The sequence below is a fragment of the Dreissena polymorpha genome, chromosome 4, assembly GCF_020536995.1.
Source record: "Dreissena polymorpha isolate Duluth1 chromosome 4, UMN_Dpol_1.0, whole genome shotgun sequence".
Taxonomy (NCBI): domain Eukaryota; kingdom Metazoa; phylum Mollusca; class Bivalvia; order Myida; family Dreissenidae; genus Dreissena; species Dreissena polymorpha.
Window position 1 is genome coordinate 93,738,139 of NC_068358.1, and position 10,727 is coordinate 93,748,865.

At 35.0% G+C, this 10,727-nt stretch overlaps 1 long non-coding RNA gene across 1 annotated transcript; it reads right to left on the reverse strand.

Annotated features, from left to right (window-relative positions):
* Window positions 1–3,421: 3,421 nt before the first annotated feature.
* On the reverse strand, window positions 3,422–10,622 carry LOC127879684 (uncharacterized). Its single transcript, XR_008049205.1, has 8 exons — window positions 9,591–10,622; window positions 9,045–9,127; window positions 8,070–8,219; window positions 6,625–6,738; window positions 6,201–6,278; window positions 5,617–5,712; window positions 4,868–4,974; window positions 3,422–3,480 (listed from the first exon to the last, which is right to left on the reverse strand). It is a non-coding gene; the product is annotated as an uncharacterized LOC127879684 (long non-coding RNA).
* Between the last annotated feature and the right edge of the window lie 105 nt (window positions 10,623–10,727).

The window sequence follows — 10,727 nt, forward strand, 5'->3', positions numbered from 1 at the left end:
TGGACTCTCCATCTTTCAAATTGGATCAATTTATTTCAAAATTAGGGATGTCTAGTTTTTTTTATTTCTATGTTTTCTTTGTTTGCAAAGTCCTTTTTTCAGGACGCTAGTCATAAATGGGTTAAGATCAAAGGATTTAGGCAATATAATTGAATTACAAAATGCAAGATACGAATATGAAATAATTGATTTCTTCAAATGAGTACCAGTTTATTTTTGTACTATATACGTTTTGCTAAACTAAACCACAGCTGATTGTCTAGTTTTTTCTATACATAAAAATAATGTCTCTAATAATATTTGTTTTGTTAAAGAATATTCACACTGTTAAACTGGTAATGAGCAATCTCAATCTTTAGAAGGCCTTTTAGCATTAGAAGAAATCTCAAAACAAATATGAAAAGTGATAAAAGCCCGGGATCAGATGGGTTTACTGCGGAATTCTTTAAGGTCTTTTGGAAGGATTTAGGTTATTTTGTTGCAAGGAGTCTTTATTATGCTTTTATTTGTGGATCTATGTCAGTAACCCAAAAGCAATGAATTATTACACGTATACCCAAGGAAGATAAACCCAGACACTTCCTACAAAATTTAGACCTTTAACACTTTTAAATGTTATATATAAAATAGCATCTGGCACAATTTCCAACAGATTTAAAACTGTTCTTGATACTCTGATATCTGAAGATCAAACAGGATTCATAAAAGGCCGTTATATGGGAAAATACTAGATTATTATTGACATAATGAAATATACAGAAGATAACAGCATCCCTGGGCTCTTGATGACCATTGATTTTGAAAAGGCGTTCGATACCCTAGAGTTTGATTTTATTGAAAAAACACTTGACTATTTCAATTTTTGAGAAACATTTAAAAAATGGAGTTCCCTCTTCCTATACAACACCAAAACAGCAATTCAAATTAATGGCTTCCTTTCCGACTTTATAACAATAGAAAGAGGTTGCAGACAAGGGGACCCAATCAGCTCATACATTTTTATTCTATGCGCTGCCATCTTAGCAATTAAACTACGGCATTCCAATACTATCAAAGGAATTAAAATTGATAGCACTGAATATAAAATATCTCAGTTTGCTGATCATACATTACTTTTTTTAGATGGCACAGACGCTTCACTCAATGCTACTCTTGATCTTTTAAATGACTTTGCATTATATTCTGGATTTAAAATAAATTACGACAAAACAAATTTAATATGGATTGGCTCCAAAAAGTACAGTACACAATCCATAAAAAGAAAATACAAACTAGTTTGGGGTACAACTCAATTTAAAGTTCTAGGAATTCTATTTGATGTTGATTTAAGTATAATTATAGCTATAAACTTCACACAAAAAATTACTAAATTACAAAATACTATACACTTTTGGAATAGAAGAAATTTAACCCCCTAGGGAAAATAACTGTCATAAAATCTGTATTAATTCCCCTATTTACTCACTTATTTATCTCTCTTCCTTGCCCAGGGGAGAAAATATTGAAACAAATTAATACCATGTTCCATAATTTTGTCTGGAATGGCCCTGCGAAAATCAAGCATAGTATTGCTATTCAATCTTTTGAGGAGGGAGGAATATCTATGATAGATGTGTATGCATTTGAAAAAACTATGAAACTAACATTAATAAGAAAATTGTCAAATGCACTGGAAAATGTTTTCAACTTGTTTATTCAATATTTGATGTTAAAAAAATGATGAATTTAGGATTAGACTATGCTGAGAAGATTTGTAAAGTAATAATGAATAGTTTTTGGAAAGATGTTCTTACATGCCACATTATGTATATCAGTAAGAAAGTTGTTTGCACATGCCTTTATTTTATAACCACAATTTAAAAATAGGTCTTATTAGTATATATAATAAATTCATGTATGACAATGGAATTCGATTTGTTAGGGATATTGTAAACACATCTCGACAATTTTTACAACAATCTATTCTAGAAAATTATATTGGCACAAAGATCAACTTCTTATTTTATGAAGGATTGTTATTAGAACTGTGAAGAATTTTCTCAGTCATTCTGACTTCCAAGTTATTAAAAAGCCAAATACAGAATGTGCATTTTATATCGTCTTACTGAATAACATAATTTTTACGCAAAACCCAAACCAAAATGTTTAGAAAACTTTTATTATCAATTCTGATATACCGACTTGCCAAAATAAGTGGAATACATTTTTCAACAACATCGAGTGGAACAAAGTACATAGTCTCGTATTTAATATTTCCAAAATACTAACACTCAGTGGTTTCAAACAAGAATAATGCATAGAATCCTAGGAACTAAATCTCTATTGTATAAATGAACATTTTGCAGGATAACATGTGTACTTTTTGTAAAGAAATGAGGAAACTATAAAACATCTGTTTTGGATTGTTGTTTACACAAAGAATTGTGAATTATGATGTGCATTTAAGTGCACATAATGTGCAAAAACACTCAGAAATAAGCTGTAAAACAATGATATTGGGAAGTACAAAAGTAATATGACTGATATAAATATTCTTATGATAGAATTGAAAAAATATATATCCTATGTCAGAGAAAAGGGATACTTCCATCCATACAAGGGCTTACAATGAGCCTGACTATGTCTTTAAAATCCAAAACAATGTTAAGTGTCATGAACAGAACTACAGTCTTGGGCAATTGTAAGTTTGTTTGCTGAACCAATATCATAATGTGAATATTATTTATCTTTTAAAAACTCCACATTAACCATTTGAAAATTCTTAATAAATTGTCACTTGTCCGATGCTTCTATACTTCCACAATGAAAATAGTTGTGCATATGCTTAACCTAACACTGCATTTGCTCTTCTTTTTTTATAATATACTTTATTTGCTTTTTTAAGATGTTTAAACATGTGTAAATGGTATAGTGTATATGTATGTATAAGGATGTTATATGCTAACACTTTATAACAACACTGTTTACTGTTTACTCATACTTACACAAAAATGTTTGTACGGTATGGAGCAGGATGACCTCGACCTGCACATACCTATGGACGAGGTAAAATAAAGTATCATAAATAAAAAATAAAAAAATAGTTTTCGTTGAGGAAATTTACTGCATAACGTGCTTTCTATTGACTTTCAAAAGATCTGAGAGAAATATGGAAAAAAACGTAAATGTGATCTTATTTCAATGAGGCAACTAAAAACAAAACAATAAAAGCCTCATTTTAGAAAAACAACAGGCTAACACAGGATAATAAGGGTCAACACCTTCCGTTTCTATGGCAATTTTTTGTTTAAATGAAGTATCTTCTAAACGAAATTCCAGTCAATGCGGAAAGTGAACAGGATAATCTGGGACAACACTTTACGCACGTTGATTAGGCTTGGTTTAACCAGAACTTGACTCATGTTACTTACCGGAATTTAGTACTTGGGGTCCATGTACACCTTCTCATCTGATACCTTGGCCAAGTGCATTGGTTTACCGCTGAAAAAACAACCGTCTCATTAACCCATTTATGCCTAGTGGACTCTCCCCATCCTTCTAAAATGGATCAATTTATTTCCAAACTTAGGCATTTCTAGTATATTTATTTCTATATTTAGAATATTTCTTACAGAAATTCCTTCAAGCAAACAGCGCAGACCATGATAGGACGCCGCATCATGCGGCGTCTTATCTAGGTCTACGCTGTTTGCTAAGGCCTTTTTCTAGACGCTAGGCATAAATGGATTAATCTTCCAAGTGGTGAAACGTTTCATGGTACAGAAAACTGGTTTGTGTTCAACGTTATGCATTCAACATTGAAATCGGTTTGAATATACACATTATAGGTATAATTCTTCAGGAATAAATCTATCTAAGTTGCCGAACTGTTATCAGAAATAAAAAATTAAGTGCAATGTCGACGAGATAGCCCTTTGTTAAGGCCTTCCTAAACAACTCGGAAAAATCGAAATATAAAAATATAACATGATTAAAACCGACATATCCACTTTGAACAGTCAATTCAATAATAACGCTATGCTGAGTATTATTAAATTGTTTCGCGGAAGATGATTGCCAGACAATGCTGCAGTAGTAGGACAATGATGTTGTTATGACGTCGACAAGTATGGAGAAACCACAAAATCGATTATTTTAGGTGCAAATATACGTTCTCTCTTTTTCTGCCTATTATATATCATTTCTTTGTTATAAATTAGTGTTTTTTTTCTCCCATGTGATTATTCTTCGGCTAAGTATAAGGATTGGCATGACTTTTAACTCATTCAAACCCAAAATGCTTTGAAGTGTCCGATCAAAGGTGTTGACGACAACTTGAATAAGTGATATGTTGTCGTGTATGTATTGCCATGTAATCTACTATCCTGTATTGTATATGAAGTAGGTCAATTAACTTAAACCTGAATTGTCTCAATAGTGTTTAAGAAATCTCTCCGGTGCCGTTTGTCGTCATATGTAGCAAGTTGATAGAAAAGCTGACACGTGGCCAGTTTTGATGAGGAGCATGTTTTTGTATTTTTGTTTCTGTGTTGTTGTTATTGTTGTTGTTGTTGTTGTTTTTTTATTTTTAGGAAACAGCTATACGTGAATATATAACAAACAGTGCACTGCGGTTCATGAGAAAGTTATTTTTATATATGTATATAAATAACATGTGACCCTGTTTACTAACAGTTCATATTAGTAATCGTGAGGTTATACCATGTTAAACTTGAGAAAAGTGGGTAACTTTTTAAATATTTAACGAAGGATATAAACAAATCGCAAATTAAAATAATAATCGGAAAAAAATGACTGCAAGTTTTAAAATTATACGTCAAAAAGTACGGGAGACTTTCATAATCCCTTTGTAAATTAAAATGCTTACACTTGTGTCCTCAGGACCACTGTGAAGAATGCGAACATAATGCCGACCAGGAGCCCCATGTCGATGTGCACAAGAGCCGTCACCACGTAGGTCACCACAAAGATGAACTGCAACGGTAGAGGAGATGTTTGATAATATTGAGCCGCGCTCTGAGAACACGGGGCTTAATACATTGGCGGCGTAAAGTGTCGGTCCATATAAGCCCTCACAGGCAAATAAGGGAAGACACTTTCCGCGTGTATTGTATTTATCGATTCAGGGAAGGCTCTTCATAGCTAAAATCAAATGAAGGCGAAAAATTTCATCCGTAATCAGCCATACAGGAATGTACATGCTTTTCTGGGACGACACTCAATGTACGTGCATTAATGTGTTCCCTTTTTATGTCAGGCTCCATGTTGATATTGGTATGGTGACCCATAAAGCCACCCCGCGTGTTTGTGTAATCAATGCATTATCTTTCTCCTCAAGTGCCTCCTGATAATTTGTTTTAAGAATTACCTATATGAAAATATCTATCAAGTGTATATCTTTTGCGTGTTGACATTGAACTGTCGAACGGTAGACTTGTATTCATACAGTTGTAGAATGGAACCTCGCACTTGGAAAATGTGGCTTAATACATGTACATTCCTGTATGGCTGATCACGGATGAAACTTTTCGCCTTCATTTGATTTAGCTATGAAGAGCCTTCCCTGAATCGATAAATACAATACATTTCAAGTTTGAAAACCCATATGGTACTCACGCAATCATATCTGGATGTCCTCCAGACTTTCGGTATGTCCAACAGCTGTAAGAATAGACCTCGGATGGCAACAAGGATGATCGAAGCCAAGGCGCACTGCAATAACGAATGATGCAATGCTATTGTCAGCGTACAAATAATTCAATACAACAAAAGTCGGTGATAGTAACAGCGAGCTGAGAATTCAATACAACATGAGCCGGTGCCATTACCCGCGTGTTGAGAATTCAAAACATCGTGAGCTGGTGCCAATATAAGTGTGCGGAGATTTACTGAAGTCTCAATAACCCTGGACTGTTAAACACGAAAACTTTAATGGTTTAGTTTGACTCTTATCAACAGTATTCAGGTTTCGTGCTCTTTGCTGCTCATCGGTATTTTAGGGCTAAAAATGAAGCCTTTAAATCTTGAGTTTACATGTATTTCAAAAGTTTTTGAACTTAATTTGCTATTCTTTGTCCTACAAATTCGTCAAAATTGGTATATGAATGGTAAAGGCATAAGCCAGATTTTCACAAAGCGCGACTGAAATATAGGTTCTGACGGTCCACCATCACTTTCTCATTAGGTTAACCGGTACTTACATTAGGAAGGTTAGTGAAGAGCGAACCCAGCCACAAGATGATTATCAGCACCAAACCAGCCGAGATCAGACTGGCGATCTAAACGTATATAATAACATGTTACAAGACATGTAAACTTCTCAAAACTACATTACACAAATGACAGCGTATACGTAATACCAGTATTGGAATGTTTATTATCACACTGTGGAAATAGTACAGGTATTTACACCAGAAACATTTATCTGCGTTTTTTTAAAATATTATTTGCACCTTGGTCAAAAACGGCATTTTGACATATGTGTTTCTCTCTTCAACATAAACGCCCTGACAAAACGTGTGTTCCTTACCAAAGTTATGAGAATTATATATTATATATGTGAACAATACCCGTAATGTGAACAGTTACAAAAATAAAGGTAAAATATGAGAACATATTTCCGACCTGTGTCTTGCCGCCTGCCCCATCCTGTAAGGACGTACCGGCAACGGAGGCAGAACCAGGAAAGCATAAGAAGAACGCACTTAACACGTTAGCGATTCCGTACGCTATGAATTCCTGTCAAGATAAGATAAGATAGTCTTACGTTATTCATATTGTGAAACTCCGTGCGCAATAAATACCTTGAAATTAGTCGATGTGGTAACGTAATGTAATATACGACGTGTGTTATTTAACCCATTTATGCCTAGCGTCTACAAAAGGCCTTGGCAAACAGCGTATACCAAGATGAGTCGCCGCATAATGCGGCGTCTCATCAGGGTCGGCGCTGTTTGCTTAAAAGAATGTCTGTAAGAAATATTCTAAATATAGAAATAAATTTACTAGACATCCCTAATTTTGGAACAAAAACAATAGTTGTTCCCTGACTGTTCTACCACTTTGATAGTATACTGGACATTTTCTGTCATGCACCGGATACAGTGACCACAAAGACAAGGTTGATGTTACGTATTTGTGGTATTCATATAGTTTAAGTAAACTTAAACGATGAAAATGTATCAATTACCACAAGACGTGTGACCATGCCCGCTAGCTAGGTTTTTAACTTTTAAGCTAGAAATCTAAAAATAAAATCTATGAAAAAGTTAAATTTAATTACGTGTGTTACTTGTTGAATTAAATAAACTGTGAAAGCAATACCTGCATAAAAGCTATACCTGCAAACAAATTCATTTGGTCTGAATGAAAGGTACCTACAAACTTAACTAAAGCGCAATACCGGCATCCAAACTAAAGTTATTGAGCGAATACAATTTGTTTCTATTTTTAGCATCATTAGCTTAAAACCAACTGTCCCCATATACAATCCCTCGCTAAATGAGCTCATACGCAAACAATTTCAGCACATTCAATATATCCATCCAAACGTTTTAACTATGTTTAGCAACAGTGACCTTGACCTTGACGCAAACGGACCTACACGCAACGCTACTGTAGATCTGCATGTCAGCAAGTGAAAAAGTTGTTGAAATCAAGTTTACCTGAATTTATTAATTATAATAATAATTATTCAACGAGGGCAGAATTATGATACGTGTTCACATAATTCGCCGAATGACCCCGAGCAAACGGGTGAAGTTTCAATTGAATATCTTTAGTAGTCATCGACAGTTGTTGCACGTTTAAAGTAATCCATTTTCTAATTACAAAAGGGGACATAACTCTGCTATATTGCAGGTCAGAATAGCACGACTTTGTTAGTGAACCAACAGAATGACCTCGAACAAATATATACAGTTTTCATTAAATAATGTGGTAGACACTTTGGTATGGAGGTATTGCACGTTTTACCTTAACCATGTAATATTCCTATAGCCTGGAAGGAAAGACGACGACGTCAACAGTGAAAGTCTAGCTAACGTTATACACAATATAAAAAAACAAACCTGATTTTAGTTGATTCCGTATTTGTTTTTCTTAGCCATAATGGCCGACAGCGAAACGGATTGCGCAAAGGAGACGACTGCTATTACGATGACCTCAGTGAAATAAGTGTCCACGCCGGAAAAAAAACAGGGGTGCTAAGGACCGGAAGGCTGAAATAAGGTCGAAACGGGAAATTAACCCATTTATGCATAGCGTCTAGAAAAAAGGCCTTGGCAAACAACGTAGACCAAGATGAGACGCCGCATGATGCAGCGTCTCATCTGGGTCTACGCTGTTTGCTTAAAGTAATTTCTTTAAGAAATATTCTAAACATAAAAATAAATAAACTAGACATCCCTAATTTTGGAAATGAATTGATCCAATTTAGAAAGATGGGAGAGTCCATTAGGCATAAATGGGTTAAGTAAGCTTTCTAAATATGGTATCATTAGAAAAACGCGAATGCCTCCGCGATATACGAAGTGTCTCAAAAAAGTATTGAGTCGCGTTCTTAGAAAACAGGGTTTAATGCATGTGCGTAAAGTGTCGTCCAAGATTAGCCTGTGTAGTCCGCACAGGCTTATCAGGGACGACACTTTCAGCTTTTATGGTATCTTTAGTTTCAAGGAAGTCCCTCCTTACCGAAAATCAAGTTTTGGCGGAAAGTGTCGTCTCTGATTAGCCTGTGCGGACTGCGCAGGCTAATCTTGGACGACACTTTACGCACATGCATTAAGCCCACTTTCCTCAGAACGCGACACCATTGATCATTGAAGACTCTATGTATGTTTGTATGTGATGGTGTTAGTTCGTAGTCTACATCTTTCAATCCTGTTTATTCTTAGAAGCAGACATATCATTTGTAGAACAATATATGAAAATTTAACCGAAAAGATGCACGCTTTATTATGTATCTTTAACATACATATGCATGATTAGTTGGCTATCTTGAGATTTGAGATATCGAAGGTTGCCCAAAAAATTTCATTACTTACCCTTTGGGAATGACTCAAACGACTTAGACCTTAAACTTTTCGGGGAACTTTCCGAAGTGGCAAGCGATTGTAGAAAGTATTACCTATTGAAATTAATAAAATAAATTAATGATCATTTCACGGCATAGATTTATTGATGCGTTATTGCATAAAACAGGGATAATGTTTTACTTTACTGATTGTGTGTGTGCCTAACCAAGCGAAAAAATGACGTTGTGACGTCGGCGATAATCATTTATATTCTCCCATGCTATCGTCTGCCCAAAATAGGTTAATGAGTGATATAATAACAATCAATTCTCTCTGGGCATCTGACTCAGTGAACAACAATTGGCAAGACAGAAAGTTCAAAGGAATAACCGACGCCAGTTTGCTAAATTTAAAGTATCGTCAAAAATAAAAGAAATATCTCATTTGAAGTACAACATCAACGATATTGAACTTAAATTAAAGTTGATGGACGTCAACCGATTTTTAACTGATCATTGAAAACGACGGACCGCTTTTCAAGAACTTAGTTGCTGTGGCAACAAAAGGTCAACTTACCACAACGATTTCGATGGGAATGGGGACCGGGAGCTTTGCCTTGAACCTCTCGTTGACCTGGGCTTTGACCAGATAAAGGACCAAAATGCAGATAGCGGAGATGATGACGGGAGCGGCGTTCGTGGTGTGGATGTTCTTGAAGATGGATATCCACGTCTGGAAAAAGGAATTAGAGATGCGGGGGGTTAAATAAAAGAACGCTATGTGATTTAAAGAGTAACAGATAATAAGTATAGTATTATATGTTCGGATAGCTTGTTTTCTCTCGTTAAAAAGTATGACAATATCTTAGTATTGAAATACTAGTAGTACATGTATTATTATCAATTGAAAACATGCCAAATAAATGTATCACACAATTCACCACAATGTATGCCAACTGAATAAATGGGCAATGTGTTCAATAACTTTATTCGTTATAAATACAAGTCTAAACATATAACAACCAGACCTAATATAGCATCTAGATGTCAACATAAATTTACATCTGTTTGTATAGGTCCCTGATTAAAACAATCGGACTAAAATGAACGATACTATACTAAAACGAATTACCGAAAAGGTATACATGTATAGAGAACAAATTTAGCCAATGGTTTTGGTCACAACCAATCTAAAATAAAAAAGGTAAACAAAAGTGCCATTGTCGCAAAGATACGCTTATCAGTAAACAATAAATCAGAAAAGGATTGGACAAAGTCTTAATTGATTTCTTTTATTTTTTCTTGGACCTGAAATTGTGACCTGACTTCAACCTTGGAATTTGGTTATAGTGTGCGCCACTCAGTATGCGTGTAGCTACTATAAAGCATTTCAAAACCCTTAATGCGGTAAGAACATTGTTTGATCTTTGGCCTTGATTTTTGACCTTGGACTTAAGACTCAGTGATTTTGTTTTTGCGTGCGACACTCCGTTTAATTATGCTGATTACTTTTGCAAAATTGTTTGAATATCCTTCCGTGATGGTTATAAGTTATACCCGGACAAGTGTTGTTAAGTACTAATTTCATAAACCGGCCATTTGACATTGAATGGTGACTTCGACACTGGACCTAGACACCAGTGCAAAACCACATCCCATCATGCATAATGCATGTGCGTAAAGTGTCGTCCCAGATTAGCCTGTGACGTCCGCA